The 22889-nt window shown below is 39.5% G+C and overlaps 1 long non-coding RNA gene across 1 annotated transcript; it reads right to left on the reverse strand.

Moving 5' to 3' along the window:
- Positions 1-7691: 7691 nt before the first annotated feature.
- Positions 7692-11621, reverse strand: LOC113957467. Its single transcript, XR_003531165.1, has 3 exons — positions 11567-11621; positions 9563-9630; positions 7692-8668 (listed from the first exon to the last, which is right to left on the reverse strand). It is a non-coding gene; the product is annotated as an uncharacterized LOC113957467 (long non-coding RNA).
- Positions 11622-22889: the final 11268 nt, after the last annotated feature.

Below are 22889 nucleotides of genomic sequence, written 5' to 3' on the forward strand. Positions count from 1 at the left end.
AATCAAAGATTATAAGGGTAAATGCCTGTAAGGGACATGTTAGGATTGAAATGTTGACTGTCCTGTTATTTCATGCCAAGCTTAGAGCATTGTGTGCTGCCTTGCTTAGGTCCCTTAATGATCACTGTTCTAACAATGTGAAGCTGCTTTCTAAATAGGCATAAAATGCTCCCAGTTGGAGGCCTCTCTTTACAGCCATTAAAATCAGTGCCAAGTCTAATAGATTCACTGGAATACAAATACATTTTTTTCTTTTTTGAGAAGATTGTAGCTAAAAATACACGTGAATTAAAATGGAAGAAAATATTTGTATTTCTCAGAAGATTCTTAGATAGCAGAATCCTAAAATCAATCTTGTATGAGGGGCTAGGAAGGACTGCACAGCTTTAGACTTTGCCTTGTGGCTGGGAGATATAAGAAATCCTTGGCCATGTCTGAGATTCTGGCTGAATTCATGTGAAATTATATCAAAATAAGATTTTTCATGGTAATGGGGCCATTTACTCTAGTATATGCTTTTATTGAAATATAAAAACAATAATTTGTTTTAAAAAATAATCTTTTTTGCAAATTATTTTTTTCTGACTAGAAAAAAGAGACAAATTAATGTATATATAACATATTCAGACATGATATAATCAAAGCACATTATTTAGAGTAAGGATGAGAACTGGGAATGAAAGGTGGCTCATGACATACTTTACAAAAAAAAATGAAACACAGAACTTCTTCAAGTTTCAGTTTACCTCACAATGCAACATAATTAAGTCCTACAGGACTTAACAGGCTGTAGTCCACTGGGTATTGCCATCTACCACTTGCAGAATTATTTCAATAGAAGTATTTCAAGAAAGCTTTTTCAATACATACTTCATTGAATTGTAACATGGGGGCACCTCTACATGTTCCCATTAGCAAAATATTTTTAGTTTATTAAAGAATGTAACGGTTTGCATACACAAAAAATTTATGCGATATCTTTAATTTCGGACTTTGCTGTTATGGACTCCAGTGTTTCCATGGTCCTTCACTCAAAATAATGTAAAATCTAGGTCTTCTCTGAGAGATGCAGTGGTAGTTGAAAGCTGATACTCATAACTTAGAAAAACACTGGGAACATTACTGATTTTCTTTGTTAAAGAAACACAGAACAAAATAAAATTATAATAATGCATTACCAGCCATATGTTTATTTCAAAATATAGATTTCTTGCCTGTGTCTTGGATTGTTTTAAAATAGAAAGGTAATGAAACTTGAAGCTTTGTTCTAAAAGTGAAAAAAAAAAAAAATCCATCTGAAGTTTACAGAAAGGACATCTATAAGAACACACAAAAAAGCAATATTTTGCTGCAGAAAAATGAGTCATTAATTTCTTCTACACATGCAGTAGACTCTGCATGTTTGATTTGTTTTCCTACCCTGCTAGTGCATGCCTGTGCCCCTGCTCAAAGAGGAAGTTACACTATAACATTGCACATGAGAGGATCTCTACAGACTGAATAGATACTTGTCAGTATCAAGAAAATGCCAACTTAGCCTTTTACACATCGTGTACAACATCTACATCTCCTTTTGAGTCCCAAAAGGAGACTATTCATTGGGTACTGCCTCTTGCTCCAGCAATCACCAATTCCTTCTTGTTTCTACTAACACTGCCACTTTTGATGACAGATCGTCACAGTTAGCAGAAATCCAGCAGATTTACAGACATCTAGGAAACACAGATAAATGGGCAGGACCCACATTCCTAACAATTCTGGCAGCTGTACATATTCCTCACCTGGATTTCCCAGCCTCCAAGGACTGAAGTGCTCAAGACTTTGCTGCCATAGGAAGGCCATTTCTTCTTATTGAGCATAAGAACACATCTTCTCCTATTTTTAAAGACTTTCTTACCTTTTCTATGTTTCCCTCTCTTTTTCTGCTGTCACCACCAATGCTGCACATTGGGAATTCATAATGTGAACTAGAGGCACTTCCACTTTCAATTTTCATTCTCCTTGCAGTCTGAGCGTAACTGATGGCAGAGCAGAAATGCTGATACAGCTTAGCTTCACTTGGAAAGGGAGAAAGTAACCAATTGTTTCAGTCCATATTTGCTCCTAAGAGGCACTGGAGCTACTCAGAAGCCAAAATTTTAGGGAACAAATAGTCATAAGAGAAAAATAAGAGACCATCTTGACCACAGTGACCACAAAGCAATGGCATTTCAAATCTCTGTTAACAGGAGGAAAAGGGCCAGCAAAACCCCAACTCTGGACATGAAGAGAGCAAACTTCAGGCTTCTCAGGGACTTAGTAAGTAAGGTCCCCTGGGAAAATGTTTTTGCAGGTACTGGAGTTCACCAGTGCTGTTCACTCTTCAAACATCTCCTCCTAAGGGCACAGGAGCAGGCAATTCCCAAATGTCAGAAATCAAGCAGAAGAAGGTTGGCTTGGCTGAACAGGACAGTTCTCTTGGAAATAAGGCAAAAAAGGAAGTTGTATGCGCAGTGGACATGGGAAGAATTCAGAGATGCTGCTTGCTGCTGTAGGGGGAAAATTCGTGTGGCCAAAGCTCTGCTGAAGTTGAAGCAGGCTAGAAATGTGGGGGACAATAAAATCAGTTATTTCAAATATATTAATGGCAATAGGCAGTATATAAATATTGTTGGTCCATTCCAGGATGAGGATGGTCATCTCACAAACGGGAACAGAGAAAAGGCACAGGTGTTTAATGCCTCCTTTGCCTCTGTCTTCAACACGGATGACAGATCAAAGAGGTCTCAGTGCCCTGAGCTGGAGGACCATGGCTGTGAAAATTATCAACTCCCAGTTGACCCTGAAATTGTGTGGGATCTGCTGCTCCAGCTGGTGTGGGAGCCCAAACCCAGCTTTCAGCAAAGGAAAACAAGGGTTGACAAAAACCTCATGATCTGAAGGAGCTGGACCCTTCTCACAAGATCTGTTAAAGTTCTACCTCATAGATCAAGCCTGGCTCCAGCAGAAATCAGAAAAGACTTTTGAGATGATCGTATCAAACCATGTCTAAACCCCTGTAATCCCTCTATCCCCCATGTAATCCTACTAGAAGAAAAATTAACTATTTAGAAATTGCAGTAAAAACTTGTGTAATTCCATAATTAACATAACTCATCCCCTTCAATAACATGTCCAACCTCAGATACCTTTAAAATCGTGTTCTCGTGTTCAATAAACTATTCCAGTTCCCCCATACTGGAATCGTGTCTAGTTTTTATTTTTCAGACCACCACTAGCTGGATCCCTACAAATCTATAGGGCCTGATGGGATTTATCCCAGAATCCTCAAAGAGCCCACTGATGTCATTGCAAAACTCTCTTGATTTTTGAGTGGTCTTGGGATTCTGGAGAGGTCCCAGCTGAACAGAAGCTGGTGAACATTGTCCCAGTTTTCAAGAAGGGCAAAAAGGTAAAGTTATGGAGAAGATTATTCTGGGAGGTACTGAAAAACACCTGAAGGACAAGACTGTCATCAGTCACAGCCAGCATGGCTTCCTGAAAGGAAAGTCCTGTTTATCAAACCTGATTTCATGTGATGACAAGGTAACCTACCTAGCTGATTAAAGGAAGCCAGTTGATGTAATGTTTTGAATTTCAGTAGAGCTTTTGATACTGTCTCTCACAGGAGCCTTCTGGACAAGGTGTCCAACACACAGTTGGATAAACACAACAGGTAGTGGGTGAGCAATTGGCTCATGGGTCGAGCACAGAGGGTAATAGTAAATGGGGTAACATCAAACTGCTGATCTGTCACTGGTGAGGTTACACAGGGAACCTCTTCTTAGGCCCTCTACTCTTCAACATCTTCATAAATTACTTGGATGAAGGACTGGAAGGGATACTAAGCAAGTTTACAGATGACACAAAACTGGGAGGAGCTGTTGACTCCCTCAAAGGCAGGGAGGTCCTGCAGAGAGACCTCAACAAATTAGAAGACTGAGCAACCAGATGAAGTTCAACAAGGGAGAGTGCCAGATTCTGCACCTGGGATGTTCATACAGACTGGGGAATGAGATGCTGGAAAGCAGTGCCACAGAAAGGGACGTGGGGGTCCTGGTCGATGGAAGGTTGAATAAGAGTCAGCAGTGCCCTGGCAGCCAGGAGGGCCTGGAGAAAAGGAGACTGAGGGGAGATCTCATTGCAGTCTACAACTTCCTCATGAGAGGAAGAGGAGGGGCAGACGCTGATGTCTTGTCTGTGGTGACTAGTGACGGGACTCAAGGGCATGGTCTGAAGTTGTGTCAGGGGATATTATGTTAGATATTAGAAAGAGGTTCTTCACCTGGAGGGTGTTTTGATACTGGAACAGGCTCCCCAGGGAAGTGGTCACAGCACTAAGCCTTACAGAGTTCAAGAAGCATTTGGATGATACTCTCAGGCACATGGTGTGACTCTTGGGGATGGTCCTGTACAGGGCTAAGGGTTGGACTTGTGAGTTCCTTCCGACTTGGCATATTCTGTGATTCTGTGTTGTGTGTAACCCTTCCCACCCTAAAAAAAACCAAAAAACAAACCAAACCAAATCAAAACAAACAAACAAACAAATAATAAAAAAAAAGGCAGAAAGAAATGGCCTTCCTAATGGCAAACTAGGGACATTTCACGATCCTTTAAGACCACATATTTTTCTAGCTATTAGGAATGACAAAGCAACTCTAGGAATACAACACACTGTTTCTTCTTCTTTCAAGGAAAAACAGTCTTCATTTGCTTTGTTTTCTCTTTTCCCTTACCTTTATTCTCTCTGTTAACCTGCAACTATATCTTTGTAGTCTGTTCCATTCTTCTTTTCCATTTCTTCAACTTATGTCCTGACAACTGTCCTTCTCTGTCCAAAGATATATCAATGTTCTAATGTTCAGAGTTCAGCCCTGGAGCTTCAGACACTCAATGCTGCAGCATAACATGCAGGGTCCATATGTGACTTCTGTATCTCAGAACCGTGTTAAAAAAGACCTGTATCTTGTATACAGAGGGATCCAAATTAATATATCACAATGCTGAGAACATTGGTATGGTTTAAATCCTACCCATCTATAAAGTTTAGACAGTGAAAGTAATTTTCTTTCTCAAGATTTTTCATTCCAAAGACTCTAGAAAGGAAAACTTTGCTCCATATGGCCCTGTTTTTTTCAAAATGAGAGCAGATTTTGCTTCTCACTTTCAAAAGGACAGAAAGAATTTCCTGGTGCTTGATGCACTATTTTAAGTAATTGGTCTGAGTTTAGAGCAGTCCTTCAGGAAAATATAATTTCTGTTTTCTTTTAGAACCGAAAGTATTTCAGTTTTCAGCATTTCCTTGTAAATACTTGTAAGTGTGTTTGGGGTTTTCTCAGTCACCACTGCTGAAGGTGGTTACTTCTACTGGTGGAAGCAGAGGAAATACGAGGGAGAGGAGAATAGAACATATGTCTACATATGTATAGGGGAGAAAGGATGTTGTTTCACAGGCAGAACAGCTTTTCTGCAGTCCTGCTACCAAGGCAAAATATCCATGGGAGCAAGATTATTTCCTGGGGGCTAGGACACTTACTCTGGGGAAGACAAACCTGTAGTCTAGACTCAATTCAATGATTCAATTGTGATATCTGCATTTCATGTGAATTAGTTAAAATACAAGATTAAGCATCATGGATGTGAGAGTTAGAGGGGAATACACATTAAAAAATTCTTGTGTTTTGTAGGATAAAGATGACATTTCTCTACTTGGATGGTTTTTACCAATTTAAATACATATTTTCATGTAGAGAGTAAAAAATGTGTTTCTATAGAATTTAGATGCTTCAGGGCATGTTTGGCATCTATGCAGAATTTTTGAGAACCACTATTTCAAATTTGCTACCCTAATTTCTCTCCATGCATGCATCACACATTTTCTTATTCTTTCTCTTCAGCACAGATGTTTTCTCCTTTCTCCCATGGTGGTTTTTCTACAGGTGCTGGTTTTGGAGGAGAAACAAGGCCCCCCTCCCTCCAGAAACTGCTAAGAATGGCTATGTGAACAACTGTATAGGTTTGTTCCATCCTTATTTTTGATGCTTGTGATGGTTTCCTCTCAAGAAATCATAAAAGAAGTATTATTCAACATGACATGTACAATTAGGCTTTATCATACTGTATGACAGAAATCTCTGTTCCAACCCAGATTTCTTACAATGTGTATGAGAAACTATAATTTTCTCACTTAGGCAATCTTCTATTTAAAAAAATACTCTAAATCTTTCTCTAGTAATAAGTTACATTAAAAGAAAAGGCTATCTGAAATGAAACTGGACAAAAATAAATCCATTATTATATAGTATGTGCAGGAAGGTACAAGAAATAATAGATACCTGGCTTCATTTGTGATAGGTAAAGATACTGAAAAATCAAAATCCCAAAAAAATAAAATTAACCCTCCTAAAGGATGTTTGTATGCATCCTTTATGCTGTCAACATCTAAGAGGAATTTCACTTCTTCTGTACAAGAAAAAGAGAGGAACAAAACCAGCAAACCAATTTAATGATTGCTTTTATGTAAATATACATGTGCAGTCATGCATAAGAATGTACACACTGAATGACAGCAACTATGCCTGTCATATAAACAAAGATGATGTCTTTATTATACGTCTGTACTTAAAATACATTTTCCATTAATATATTGAAGCTTCTCCCAGATTGACAGTTACAGTACAGCCATCTCAACAACAGTCTAATTGTTTCCAAAGGCTAGTAATAAGCCAGGCTTTGCAGGGATTTGTTTTCATAACTTCTGATTTCTGAAAATTCTTCCTCAACTCAAGGCTATCTTGTGAACTTAAAAGAGGTAAAGAGGTGTTTGATTGAAGTAGATTTGCACTTTTGTGTAAGTTTTATTTCTGAGTATCGCCTTGTATAGATCTGATAGGATTATTTTTTTTAATCTTCAGTGGTGTTAGGGTGTTTAATTACGATTCAAGAAAAGATTGTATAAATTCTAATGTAAGCTGTGACATCCTACTGCTTCTTGATATTCATTATTTTGACTTTCTATATTTCAAATCAATAACTGTAGCTGGCAAAAAAAAAATTGTAAACCAAAATCAGGAAAATTATTGTAAACATAAATATTATACCATACTATGTCAACTTGCATAGCAAAAAGGAATACAGGAACTATTACAAAGTCAGTAGTAACACTCATTAGGTGTTCCAAAATCTTATCTCTGAACATTAATTTATTTTTAAAATTAATCCACATAATTTCATGTCCTTTTTGAAGATACTTTCCATTAATACTCTAGCTGTGAAGTTTGCTGCAGGTAAGAAGCTCTTATAGATCTGTGTATGTCTTCTATTCAGGGTCTGAATCTATGCTAGTAACTGCAGCGGTAGTGGATGAAGGGTTGGACTTGATGATCTCGAAGGTCCCTTCCAACCCAGCTGATTCTATGATTCTATGATTGTACTGGGTGAAACATTCGTGGGAAGACTTTCAGGATTCTATTATAAAAATCAGAGTTTGTAATTCTGAACAGTCGGAGAGAAAACCTAGGACTCAATCTTTTATTGTTCTGCCAATCACTCTGTATCATTCTACCTATACAAATATAATGAACAGACTGTGCTGAACTGGTAAAACATAACACTCATAAAGTCACAGGGATTTTTTTGTTTGGTTTTTTTTGTCTCATGAACTGCACTCAGGCTCTGAGTGAATCCCCACAACAGCACACAAAACCTACCCACCTGGACAAAGGAGACTTCACTGCATGTCTCCACCTGGAACTGACTACTTAAATCCATTAAGAGCTAAATAATAAGGTAGCACCTTATTCAGAAAACAATAAATAGTGCCCCTCAGGAAGAACACAATGCTCAGGTTTGCAACACCATATGGAAGCAGTAATCTGAGGAGAGGAATTGCCACATGTAGGAGCTGGAGCTGTCAGCCATGATCACAGTGAGTTTTCTATTTCCAGGGGCCATGTGAATTGGCTGATGTAAACTGGATGAGTGGGACTGAGCTGTGATTTGTGTGAGGTCTGTGTTTGCAGGGCAAGCATCACTGTCCACAGGCTGTATTTGTCTGGCCAAGCAAAACAGCTCTAGGTTGTGTGTCAAAGATTGCTGTGATCTGCTTGAACACCCACCCTACCAATCTCTCCAGAGATGCAGAGATGAGATCTGCTCCAACTTGAGGCAATGACTTGGTCCACAAAAGGCTTAAGAGACCTTTTTTGCCCCTTAGTTAACAGAGACCCAGAGCCAAGACAGTAGAAGAAAATTGTAGCCTATTACTCATAGGAGACCGAAATCAAGACTAAGGAGTCGCAGGGGACCTAATCCAACACTGCAATGGATTATGGGTTGCTTAACTGACACTGTCTCCCTTAATTATTGTAGAAAATATGTAGCCTCAAATTTGCCATTTAGCACAACAACTCAGGAAATCCAGTCATAAAACCTTCTCAGCCACATGCTCTAGACATATGATTTAGGCATTTCAGTTGGGGTAAGTGTACAAAATGCAGGTGCCTAAACCCTGTCTATCTTTCCCTGTATGCCCATCAGCTCAAATTCTGACAAGTTTAACAATCCAGTCTAACTGGTGTGGACCTTGACAGGCTTCACACTGGTATTTACACAGGAGTTGTCCACATCTGAACTAGTCATTCTCAGGACCCTGGAAAGAAACCGAGAGAAATAGACATCATATTTTGGTCCAGTGAAACATATTTTGTAAGTTCCTGTTTTTCTCCAGTGACTATTGTCTAACTAGAGTCAGTAAGTCCTGATCAACAGCTAAGTTATGAGCACTAAAATCTTTAAATGTTTTTATTAGACACTTTAAGTGGTTTTTTGTTCAACATGCAACTTGTCAGAGGAATCTATTCTTTAGTGTCAAGTAATTGCAGACAGGCAACAAAGATGCTGAACATAGTGCTGAGGATGACAAATTAGCTCTGTATCATAAAGGCAGGTGTTAAAATATTGCTGATAAAATGCTTAGATCTACCTCTTTGTCTCTATACTGTTCAGTTCCTGATGTGTAAAATAGTGACAATACACTTCTCTACCTTTCAGAAAACTCATGAGTATAAATATTGTAAGGAGAGAAAAATCAAATATTACAAAGAGAACAAAAAAAAGTAAAATCTCGCTGCTAAGTAGAGACAGAGACTCATTCCCTATTGACAAGTCTACCTGCTTTTCCTAAATTAGAATTAAAACCCTTTTCAATCTTCAATAATTAGAATGGTCTTTAAGAAGATAACAAAACAAATAATTTTATTTTTAGTGTTTTTTCATTATATTCAATCTGAACAAGCATTTGAGGTACTGAGAGGTATAATTCTTCCAGAAATCGGCCAGAGTTTTATTTGTAGATCCAGGTCCAAGGTATTTTTTAGACACATTCAACAGAAAAGCAACTTAATAATTATTAATGCCTTATTAATCTAACTGAAATGCATTGAAAAGAAGAAAATATTAGCCATTTTGCAGTGTACCATTTTTCTGTTCATGATTAGATTCACTGATATGTTTGCATTAAATTATGCAAAGTATTCTTATTTACCAAGTGTAGCCATGCTTTCAGGGCTTACTGCAACATCAGTTATCAGCCCCTAATACCTTATCCAACACCTGTAAAGGAGAGGAGAGACTGAGTCATTCGCAGATCACAGCACAGCTTTTCGATGAGTTCTTACACAACTAGGTTTTTTCAGAAGGCAGAATGGTGCAGTTTTCCTGAAATGCATATTATCTTCCCACTTTGGTAGCAATGTGTCACAAATCATGATCAAATGTACTAATTTTGCCTAATTTAAGAAAAAGGCTAAGGAAACAAAGGTGGAACTCCACTCAGGAACTGAGTAGCTGCATGGCACTGGGGACAGGGGAGCGGAGAAGGCTCCTGGACCATAGAGGTCAGACCAGTAGCTACTGCTGGGGAGAGAGATGGGAAGAAAAGTAAAGGCTGAGAACATGCTCCCACCAAAGAAGATCCCATCTCAGGCAGCAGGAAGATAAGACCTACATCGGTGTATTAGGCTAATCTTAATTGAGAGAATATCAGGATACACTTGGTTTCTCCCCTTTAAATTTCCCATACCCTACGAGTAAGGGCATCTTAGATCTACAGGTTTCTGAGATGCTGTATTCCTACCTTCTCTCAATTGCCCTGTATGTTAATTTCAAGTCCCAGGGGTCATTTCATTGTCTGACAGTTACGTTTCCTTTTCAGAAAACTTCTGGAATATTTCCTCTCCTCTGGAGCTGCCAGGGTAGCAGACTTCAAGGGAAAAGGTCCAGAATAAGATCAAATACAGTTTGTCTAAGAAAAAAACAAAGAAAAAAATTCAAGAGGCAAAATAAACTCATAAAATTGTTTGCATATTTTACAAAACCTCACAAATGATATAGAAGTTTCTACAGACACAAGGGGCTCTGATTATTCTGACGCATTTTGGCCAGTTCTCTTAAATTCATGGGGCCTAATTTTGCAACACTTTTCTCCGGGATTTTGGTAAATTTACTGCCTTACAGTAAATTTAAACAAAAAACAAAAAGGACTTTCCATTCTTTTGAGGCCTTTCTCTCTTCTGTGTCTCAAAGAGAATAGAGAGTACCAATATTTTTCAAGTTTTTCTCAGAGGTTTCCTTGAATTGAGGGGGATAATAGATTGGCCTCACAGGTCAACTTCATTCTCACCCACAGTTTAGGAACCCTGAAGACTGAAGATAATAAGAAAAAGGAAAACAGCACTCTTTAATCCTGTGGTTCACACAGAAATCACAGTTTCATGTTCAGACATAACTAGGTCATTTTCTTCCAAAGAAAGATGGATTTGGCATACTGTAGTGTCCAAAATAAGCCTACTGCTTCATTCACTAGTAACTGCTCTTTGTTTTAATATTGGCAGTTGCAAAGGCCAAATGATTTCAAAAGTGACCAAGCACTGATGTGTTAGAAGAAAACACAGAATGGCCTCTTAATTTGGTCCAAATGCAAAAAGTCTGCTTTGAAATGACATTGCTCTTACAACTTCTTCAATAAAGGAAATTGAAACCAGCTTGTAATGCATCCATTACACTTACCAGCAATTCCTGTCCTAAATGACTTCCTTTCAATCTCAGTGAAGTCAGTTAAATTCTAACTCACAATATTAAGTCAGTTAGAGAGCTAACCTGAAACTTTTCCTTTCAGTAGTGTAACTTCTTCTACAAAGCATTGGAAAGCTGCCCCAAAACTCCTAAAATCTTTTCTAGCAGTCATACTTACTGTAGCAAATAACTCTTAACTCTTGAACACATAACGAAATGTGTGTATGTTTTTCACACACCCTTCATTGATAGAAGAAAGAGTTGGGGGAAGAAACAGATCACAAAAATATTTATTGGAATGTATTTTGTTAGACTCTTATTATTGAAGCAATTAAGGCAGCATTATTAAAAGCAGATATTTGCATGGTATATTTGCTTGTTTCCTCCCCCTGTTCTCACCCCCACAGGCACACACTATCACACAGACACTGCAACACACGCTGTCACTCCCAGTCCAGCCCAGCTGTTCATTCACCAAGGAGCTGCACTGGTGTGACCATGGCCTCTGGGCAGGTGTGCAGAGTCCCTCAGAGGTCTCAGGTTTCCTCAGCAGCACATGCAGAGCTGGTGTCTCTGCACAGCTGCCACTGGCACCTCAGATGTGGACTGAGCTGCACAGCCCCCTCCTTGGTGCCAGCATGACCTGGTGGCCTTGCACACACTCAGCAGGATCTAAGTCTTCCATTCTTGAGGAGAGAGCAGGACGACAAGTTTTCAGAGTCTGTCAGCACTTGAGAGACTTTTTCCTTTCCTCTCAGTACTCTTCCTCTTTTCAGGCTGTTCTGTTCTCACCCATGGATGTAGGTAGGATCCATTTGCATCCACTTGTGCAGAAGTGTGCACGACACCGAAATGTGTGTCCTGACTTCAGTCTGCTCTCCTCCCTCTGTGTCTCTAGTGGTCCCTGTTAATTTATTGAAACAGTTAACACACCTAACAGGGATTAAATATACTGTAGGGACTAGGGATGGGGAAACAGGACTGTCAGACTCCTTGCTTTATTGTTATTCACATCTGAAAGAAGTGTTAGTAAATAACCCTCGAAATCTTGGTGGCAAGTGTCATATTGTAACAGACACAAAAGTGTCTCTTGTGTTACATACAGAGTCAATTACACTGCTTGTGATTAAGAAAAACTGAGCACAATTCCCAGCTGGTGTTCCACACAGTTGCCAAAATGGAGTGTCTGGTCCATTGAAAAATAAATATTGCAGATAAGTTCCCCAGACAGTAATCTGAAATTATTGCCCTGAAAATTGTAGAGTTGATAATATGAAACAAGCAAAAAATGCTTGTCTGAAATCAAAGCATGGTGTATTTTCTTGAGAAAGGATCTGAATAAAGGGAAAACAGCTCTAGTTCTTAATCTGACAGCAGCAAGCCACCTCATATAGTCACAGTCATACTGAGTCCTCAGTCTTTTCCTTCTCTCTCCCCTTCCCACCTATGTAGCTTGTAGAGTTTTATATCCAGATAAGTGGATTGGAGCATAAGCAATGAAATGAGTAATGTAATTTGGTGCCCATTGTCGGCATGGTGTTGGCTCCTTCCATTATGACAACAAACAAAATTCAATTACTGTTTGGATATGAACAATTGTTGCCAAACTACCTGCCAAGTCTATTTTCTCTGTTGGCATGAAATGAGCAACTCCATAGAAAGGATGTCAAGTATTTCCACAGTAAAGAGCAAAAGAGGGAGAGAAGAAACAGAACTTTAAGAAGAGGAACTGAATGACAATAAGACATTTTGGGCCACAGTTTTATTGTGAAAAGTCCCTAAGTTGTAACAAAGAAAGCAGTGTCATAGCAGACCCCAGATGGATGTGAAAAGGATATCAGCTGTGTTTTGCGAGCACTCTGAAGCGCCTAGCGAAAAAAATGCCTTGTAGCTGGTCAGTGAAAAAATCACTACCGTGCTTAGTATAAAAATATCACCAATATCCTATCATTACCTTCACAATTTACATGCACAACAAACTTTCTTCAAGCCTTTTCAATTAAACCAGAGAAGAAAAGCCTGTGGAAAAAGGTATTTATGTGTACTGATGCGATTCAGAATCTGACTATTGAGTAGCACAGGGCTGTGAATCTACTCTATTTTCCTATGCAAAATCTTTAATCTTCATTTTTAATTGACATAAAGTATCAAATATCCAGTAGAATTATGGTTATATGTGATTATATTTTAGTAATCTTTCAAGTGGTAGTTGCCATGTAGCTCTTGAAGTCTGGAAGTTTGAAGTAATTATTTTCTTATAGGGAGGATGAATCAAGAAAATAGTAAGAGTCCAGGCAAATATGGGGAAATACAGGTGCTTGTCACTTTCTTAGTTTGAGAAGAGGAAAGGGATTGGATTGTAGATTATTTAATATAATATAACCTGGAATATATAGACAAATCTATATTTAGTCAGGTCATTTTATGCAAGCACATGATACTAAAGGTGTCAATTTTGAAAACTTTTTTGAAAACTACTGCATCTGATACTCATCTGTGTATATACTGAGGATGGGTGCATATGAAAATTGTAGGCATATGAGCATACTATTTTATCTGACTTCAACCTATGAGATGTGAATTTTAGAAAATGACATGGGTTATAACTTAGAACCTGGAAAAAACCCACAACATTATTTACTGTAATGAATTTCTGCAGAAAGCAATGCTAGAAAAATGAACTGAAGGCCCCATTAAGCAAGTGGTAAATAAAAATGCAATTTAGCCCGATCATTTATTTAGCAAGTGGAAACAGACGTTGCCTCCACTTTCTACTTCCTACTGGCCCCAAAGAAGTTTTTACTGAATATGCTGAATATACTGAATATTAAAAGAATGCAGTTTCTTGTCTCAAAACACTGTCAAAGCCACAGAAGGAACTTGCTGTAAGATAAGCCACTGGACAAAAAATTCCCACTGTGTGGACTGTGGGAACTTGAGATAAACTCAGACAGTAACAGCAGGAAGATGCTAATTCCAGGTCTGGTGAGGCAGATCTGGGTAACCTATCTGGACAAAAGTTTGCAGTGTCAAGCAGTGGGAAAGGGCACAAGTTACACATGCCATCTCAAGTTATGGGAATGGCATCTACATCCCATGGATACCTGGCACTTGGACTGTATAAAGGTGATACCCCAAAAGAATGACTCTGGGATGCCACCTCTGAGAAGATCAGGGTGAAGAAGGACCAGTAGGATACCACAGAATCCACAGGGTGGTGATATCTTTCTACTTAACCTGTCTCTTTCTCTTCCCCCACCCCTTCTCCTATTTCTTTCTATCTCTCCACCTCACATTTACTGTTAAATAAAATCCATACTATTGACTTTGCCGTATGGTCTCGTTTGCATCTTAATTTAGGCAGTTGTCTCTTTATAAATGGATCATAACAGCTGCCTGCCAGGCTCAAACAGGCACTGATGTAGTGACATCAGACCCCACAATCCATCAAGTCCAAGTTTTAACCTTGCAAGCCAGGGAGACCATTCCCATCCTCCTCACTGCAGAAATAGGTTCAACACTCATGTGGCCCTAACAGCAGTATCAATTGTTGAAATGTGCAGACTTTGTTCTCTGTTTTCCTAGGTTTTGACCCCTTTTTTCACCACCTCTGTACTTCCCTTTTCCCACCCCCACTCTCAAAGAAACAACCTGCTGATACTTTCTGTACCACCACTGATCCCAGTTTCAGCATGCCTGTTGCACTGGTGCTCCCTTATGTGTTAGCATTAATACCTTTGCACTAGGCATTGCTGACCTTTGAGGAATTTAATCCCTAAAATATCACTGAACCCCCATTGTCTGCAAAGTTGACCATCTTTCCCGTAATTCCCTCTTATACACCCGTGGACACAGACAGTCTCATGTCACTACCTATAAATTTTTTTGCTCTTTGCTGTGCCACTGCCACATCCAGTGGTTTCTTACATTGTGTCCAGTGATTTTCTTCGTCCCATTGAGCTATCTCAGTCATTAGGCCTAGTCATATATTTTAAAAAATTACCTGTAAACAATATATAACCTATATTGTGTTGTATATATATGCTGCATAATGCATTTCTATCTGCAGAGGATCTTGGCCTCCTCCATTGTGTGGAGCACTGAACTCCACAGAATCACAGAATGGGTAAGGTTGGAAGGGACCATAGTAGGTCATCTGGTCCAACCTCCTTGCTCAAGCAGGATCATTCTAGAGCACATTGCACAGGATTCTGTCCAGATGATTCTTGAATATCTCCAGTGAGGGAGGTTCCACAACCTTTCCGGGCAATCTGTTCCAGTGCGCAGTCACTCACATAGTAAAGCTGTTCCTCTTATTTAGGTGGAACTTCCTGTGCATCTATTTCTGCCCACTGCCTCTCATCCTATTTCTTGGCACCACTGACAAGAGCCTAGCTCCATTCTCTTGACACCCTCCCTTCAGATACTTGTAGATATTGATGACATCCCCTCTCAGTTATCTCTTCTCAAAGCTGAACAGGCCCAGCTCCCTCAGCCTTTCCTCACAAGAGAGATGCTCCAGTCCCTTAAGCATCTTTGTTGCCCTCCACTGGACCTGCTCCAGGAGCTCCCTGTCTCTCTTGTACTGAAGAACCCAAAACTGGACACAGCACTCCAGATGTGGCCTCAGGAGGGCTGAGCAGAGGGGCAGGCTCACCTCCCTTGACCTGCTGGAAATGTTTTTCCTAATACAGCCCAAGACACCATTGACTTTCTTGGCCACCAGGGCACACTGCTGGCTCATGGACAGCTTGTTCAGGACCCCCAGGTCCTTCTCTGCAGAGTTGCTTTCCAGCAGTTCAACCCCCAGCCTATGCTGGTGCCTGGGCTTATTCTTTCCAAGTTGCAGGACCTGCATTTGCCTTTGTTAAATTTCAGACTGTTTTTCTCTACCCATCTCTTCAACATGCTGAAGTCCTTCTGAAAGGCTGCACAACACTCCGGGGTATCAGCCACTCCTCTCAGCTTTGTGTCATCAGTAAACTTGTTTGTATTCCTATTTTATATTTTATTTCCTTTAAACTTCTAGGTTGGATTTTATATCAGCTGAAAGAAAATTCAGGATAAGTTAGGGTATGTGGGCTACTGAGAGTTTTTTCATTTGTACTGAAGTATATCTTTGTCCACTGATGCTGCTATTAGTATGTACACAAGTTAATTGCATTCATATCAGGTAATAAAGAGAACAAACTAATGTTCTAATGCAACAATCGTTTTTAAGGAAACATATTTCAGAGAAACAGACTTCACTGCAAATCTTGTAAGAGTTAAATATTTATATTTCTACTGACTTTCCCTGAAAAAATAAGATGACAGAATATGACAATGTAATGCACTTACCAAAATAATGCAACAGCCATGTTGGGGCAGACTAAAAATCTGGTCAGCCCAAATTTTTAATAGCAGACAAATGATGGTTGCTTTTGCAAAATAAGTATGAAAACAGCACAAACAAATGACAATTCCAGTGCATTGTTCTCATTTTCAGCAATTTAAAGCTTAGGGACTTCCTGAGTTCAAGTTTGTATCTTTGTTGCTGTGTATGTTTACATCAAGAGACATTGATGGAATTTTTTTCCCCCAGGAACTAGATCTTTTGGGAGTTAAATCAAATACTATCACTGTTCCAACCTGTCTATAGTACAATAATGTCATGTTTCCAAACTTCTGCAGAGAGCAAAGTGATCTTGAAATTATGACACTTAGTAAAGAATCAGAAGAAATTCTGTAATAATCTTGTGCATAGAGTAAGTAATTTAAAAAGAAAATACCTTAGAGAAATAACACCAGAAAAGGTTTCGGTTTTTAAGTGTCATTTTTCATCCCCAAACTTCTGTTTGCTGAATTTTTAGTTGTATGACTGATTACACACTGATTACACAGAATGTCTGTCGTTTTATGCTACTTACTCAATACCACATAACTAATTTCATTGTCTTTATTGATACAACATAATGTGACAGGAGGAAAAAAATGGATTCATTTGAAGTTATTGTTAAAATTATTTTAATGGTATTAGTAATTTCTCCCCTCAACTCAAGAATTTACTGAACATAATCAAAAACTGAAAAATTTTTATCCTGGAGATTTAAGATTTTAAATAAATATGCATGTAAAGAGTAGAAAAAGAAAACAGATCCTTGGATAGGATGGAAAGGAGACATAGAGAATAAGGAGATATTAGGCTCCACCTTGATGACAGTAATATGATACCATGATTTATGGATCAAAAGTCATTATATACACTCATTCCATACCCCTCATTCCCCACCCAGAGAGTTACACAGAGAGACATACTGAAACAATGATAATAGAGTTACATAGGCAAACACTCAGATGTGAAGATATTTAGAATACTATGGTGAGATTTACTTTAGTTGTACATCTTGTTTTTCTGAAATAATAGAAAAAAAGTGTTGGTGAAGATGAATCCTGTTTATCGCAGAATAATTAGAGTCGAAAGTGACCTTTGGAGATCACCTAGTCCAACCCCCCTGCCAAGGTAGGGTGACCTAGAGCAGGAACACAACCAGGTAGGTTTTGAATGTCTCTAGATCTGTACGATCTTACTAAATTCTTCAAAAAACCAGCTCTTAGTTCCCCGCAGATGGATTGTCTGGATTTCAGATTAGGCATGGCATGGAAGTACAGACATGTAAGCTGACCCTGTGCAGAGCCAACATAGATCCAGCTGGACATTAGGGCAGGTAGAGCACCCTGCTGTGGGTGCTGACTCCAAGACTAACTCAGGCTCAGCAGCACAGGTGTCCTTGCAAACAACACAAGCCATGAAAACCAACCCCATAGTATGCATGCTAGTAATGTTGGCAGTCAGTGCAGATGCCTCTGTACTGTGTCTTTGGAAGCAGAAGCACTGGTGACTGTAATGGAGAAGCAACAGCTGACCTGGCTCCACATCTGACTGCTTGGAGCCCATCAGGGCTAATTGGTTTCATTGTCAATACCAGCCCTGCCAGAGCCAGGATATGAGGTGTCCCCATGCTGTGCAGGTTTCTCTATTGGCTAAACTGTTGCACCAGTTTTCCCTCCTTCAGGATGCAATCAGTCATTCCTACCCCCAGACCCTCAGCTACTTGTGAAGGCTGTGCTGTAAACTGACTGGTGGTAAACAGAGAAACAAACAACAAATGTTGAATATCCTGAAAAGGGCGTTACAGACTTTTCACAGAATCATGGAATCATTAATGTTGGAACAGACCTCAGTGATCATCCTTTGACCAATCACCACCTTGTCAACTAGATTACAGCACTAAGTGCCACATCCAGTCATTTCTTGAACGCGTCCGGGGATGGTGACTCCATCACCTCCCTGAGAAGTCTATTCTGATGCTTAATAACCCTCTCCATGAAGAAATTTTTCCTGATGTCCAAACTGAACCTCCCCTGATGCACCTTGAGGATATGTCCTCTCATCCCGTCACAAGTTGCCTGGCAGAAGAGGCCAACCCCCACCTGTCTACAACCTGTCATGGTTTGAAATTGGCCCCCCCGAGAGGCTGGGGGGCTCAGAGGTGATTGGGTGCCAGGGTAGCGTTCCCTGGAGAGCCAATCACTGTCCATGTTCGCTTCTGTGTTCATACACAGCACCGGAAGCTGTTGGCAGTCTTGGTTTTTTGCTGTTGGTGTCTGCTGTGTGTAGGTGGAGAAGGCCAGGGGGTGGCTGGGCTCCTTCTTTCCCTTTGGGGGGAAAGGGGAGCCCTGCAGACCCCAACTCTACCTAAGCCAGAGTTAAGAGGCAGCATTTGGAGTGTGTGCTGTGAAGGAAGAGATTCACAGAAGAGGTAAAAAGGAGGAGGTTAGACCCTCTTCTCCCCCCCCACAGCTGCAGGACGCTTGGGTCAGTGCATAGCTGAACTGAGCTGCCTGTGGCCAAGGCTAGGGGGCTTTCCCCTCCCCACTGCATTTAGGCTGGTGGGGGGGTGGATTTTAAGACTCAGCATTTAAGCAGAACCAAGTGGACGGGCTGATAAATCAGCTCGGCGCTCGGGAAAGTAATCCCAGGCGAAATTAGAGATGGACCGATAGAGAAAGGCCCGGAGGATGCCTCTGCTGTGATCTAAATGGAGGACAGCCAAAAACCCGAGGAGGAATCAACGTTCCAGGACGCAGACGCTTGACAAGCTAAACTACATTGCAGCAGCCTACGAACTGAGGTATGAGACTGAGAGAGAGAGAGAGATCATACAGTAGAAATGACACAGAACCAAAGAGAAAGGACTCAAAGCTATCTTCTTGGACTTCAGGAGGAGAAAGACTGTAGTAAACAACTGAAGGTTGGTTAGGGAGTGTTTCAGGGGCCCAGAACACTCCCACGAGAGAGAGACTGGTTATTTCGCAGCCTTGAAAGGCTCTTCCTGGACTAAAGTTAAAGGGAGGGGCAAGGGCTTAAAGGACTGACAGAAATGTAATATATATATATATAAAAATATATAAGTTGCTTTTAGTTTGTACAGTATATTCATTTGTGTAAATAAATGTGTATACTTCCCCTTATAGAAGCCTCTGGCCTGAAAGTTTCTCTCCGGTGATGGGATAAATTGTGGGAAGGGGTGGGGGAAAGCTTGAAAATTGGATTTTGGATTTCTAATGTGGCTCAAACTGCCACAAACCTCCTTTCAGGTAGTTGTAGAGAGTGATAAGGTCTCCCCTGAGCCTCATTTCCTCCATGCTAAATAACCTGAGCTCCCTCAGCTGTTCCTTCAATGACTTATTCTCTAGACCCTTCCCCAGCTTCATTGCCCTTCTCTAGACCTGCTCCAGCACCTCAATATCCTTCCTTAACCGAAGGGCCCAGAACTGCACACAGTACTCGAGGTGCCACCTCATCAACACCAAGTACAGAGGAACAATCACTTCGCTAGTCCTACTGACCACATTATTTCTTATATAAGCCAGGATGCCATTGGCCTTCTTGGCCACCTGGGCACACTGCTGGCTCACATTCAGTGGTTGTTGACCAGCATCCTCAGGTTCTTTTCCGCTGGGCAACTTTCTGGCCACTCTACTCCCAGCTTGTAGTGCTGCATGGGGTTGTTGTGACCCAAGGGCAGGACTCAACACTTGACCTTGTTAAACCTCATACTGTTGGTCTCAGTCACACTGGTTTAGAATGATTTGTTTTACAACAGATTCTGCTATACAATAGGCAGTTATCACTTCTCTTTCCAGTAATTGTTTTCAGTACTGCACCTATACCTATGATTTTTATAGACACAATTTAACCAACTGTTGTGCCAGATTTAAAATTATGGGGTAGCATTCCAGGAATAATGTTATTCTTGCTTTTAAGTATCCCTTCAACCAACCAATGTAAAACACATAACCAATGGCACCAAGGGATATCTTACTAGATATCAGTAGGATTTTTTCAACTAGATCATAGCAACATCATGCGTGTGCGACAATATCATGTGTGTTCATGGCCAACACCATATTACTCCAATGTTCAATTATCTGGGATATTTTTCTTTGGTATCTGTTTTACACCTGCTTAAAGCAAATTTAGCATTTTGCTGAATACAAGTTACTGAATGTGAAAACGGGATCAAATTGTACTGTTGCCTGGAATAATGAAATATTGTACTAACCACTTCAGAGAGGCCCCATAATTTATTCTGGTCCCATGTACCTTCACCCTACCACCATGGGCACAAAAAGTCATTATATATGATGAGTCATTATAGCTCTATGATCAGAGAGAACATTTTCTACAGATATTCAATAACCTTTCAAATTACATACTTCACAGAAGTAGGTCACATTGAGCAGTGATTGAAGACTAACGTTTCTATAAGTTCCCAACTATCCAGATTTTATCAAGATAATACTGTTATCCAGATTTTATCAAGATAATACTGTAAAGAAATGTTCTGCATGTTAAGAATGGCTTATCTTTTTGTAATAAAGATCTAAAACCGCTGCGAGTAATTCAAAGGTCTTTTCTTTTATGACCTCTTTTTAAGTTCCTTCTCTTGTTCTCGCTCTCTTCAGGTGTTATTAAATCATGTTGTAGAAGATCAGGGTAAGATCTGAGTCACTGACAATGTTCATCAGTTCTGCATCAGAGTGAAAGGAAAACAGCAGGGGGACAGAACATGGAGATTTCTGTTCTTGTGGAATCTTCTGAGCATTGCAAAAACGCATTGACACTATGGAGCTGGGGTGCATCAAAGTGTCTACTAGTGCATGTCTTTGGATAGCAGATTGGCATCTATTCTTTATTTCTTAGTTTTCTTAAGGGACTTTTAATTTTCAGACTTTTGTTCCCGGTGAACAAGATCACAGGAACACATATTGTAGATTTGTGCCTACCTTTCATATTGCACTTTACATCATTTGTTGGCCATTTCATTCACCATCTGCACTTCCTTCTAGAGATAAACCAGTCAGTAGTTACCACTTGTACCACTTCTTATGCCATTAAAAGCCTGTAGAGTAAACACAGTTAACAGTAGACTTTGACTGGGTGCCCCTGTCTTGGGAAGATGACGTTCCTAACTTCAAACAGATGTCACTGACCAGCAGTGACATCTCACGTCAGAAAGAGAATATAGTGTCCCAAGAAGATACAGCTGTGGCCACCATTATTTGACTTAGAAAAGAGAATTACCATTCTGTAGGAAATTCTGACATTTTGGAATCTGTTCTTATTGTGATTAAAATGAAAAATACAAATGTCAACATTTTCTAAGAGATTTCCAAGGAAATATTTCTTTGAAAATGTCAGAATTTCAGCACAATTTCCTTGTTAACAATTTTGAATCATTAATCTACAAAAGATTGTATTTATGTGGATATATCTGCTTTTATACATGAACAGTAAAACATTATTCAGAACAGTCAAACTGAAACTATAATTCACAGCATAAATGAAAGATGATGAAATCATAAAGAAATAGTCTTATCACTGTGAAGTGATAAATCTTCCTGTGATAATACTTTTGTAGGTATAATATTATGTTTAATTATATTGCCATATCAGTTTGATCATTAAAATTTGCAAGTCTATTTCATAAAATCAGGGCCACGAGCACAGTGATTGGTGGTGTTATTTACTTATTGTTAACTCTGATTCAGATAGTTTCATAGTCAGTGTTTCATAAGGCACTCAGATATTTTTTTGCATTAAAAAAACCCCAGCAATTTGTCTGTTAGCAGGTGACCTCTTAGGAAGGAAAATAAGTTTTTATTCTAGTACAATAAACCTAGAACTTAAATGGAATTACTGTTAAAATATTTACAATCTTACTTTAAAAGTAATTAAATTCTTGTTTTTATATGTTCTGGCATTTATATTTTCACAAAGGTGCTTATAAAAATTTAGCTATACCACTCCAATAACTGCTGAAAATTTATTCCAAAGTGTGTTATTTTCTAGACTTCATTAAATAACAGCCTTGAGGTTTATGGCCTAAGTATGCTATTTTTTTCATCCTCTATGTATTCAGCTTTCTTTGATTGCTAGGAATTAATTTGCAAAAGAAACACTTCATAGAAGATACTTATGCTCTATAGCATTCTTAGATGTTAAAAGGGTCTTTAACTGTGGATTTAATTGCTTCAGTGGGTTTTAAAAAGCATTTATTAAATGTAGTGTTTTGTTGAAGGAAAATCACAAGATACAAGGGACAGAAATCTTTCTTTTCTAAAAACTTAAGCAGTACTGGTGTATTAAGGTACTGCAGTGTCTTCACCAGGGCTTATCCCTGGCTTGATAAAGTGTCGAGGATCCATCAGATTCCTAGAGGAACTGGTTTAGAGCACTGTATGTGCTTGCT

This window comes from Corapipo altera, unplaced genomic scaffold (genome assembly GCF_003945725.1).
Source record: "Corapipo altera isolate COAL_440 unplaced genomic scaffold, ASM394572v1 1, whole genome shotgun sequence".
Taxonomy (NCBI): domain Eukaryota; kingdom Metazoa; phylum Chordata; class Aves; order Passeriformes; family Pipridae; genus Corapipo; species Corapipo altera.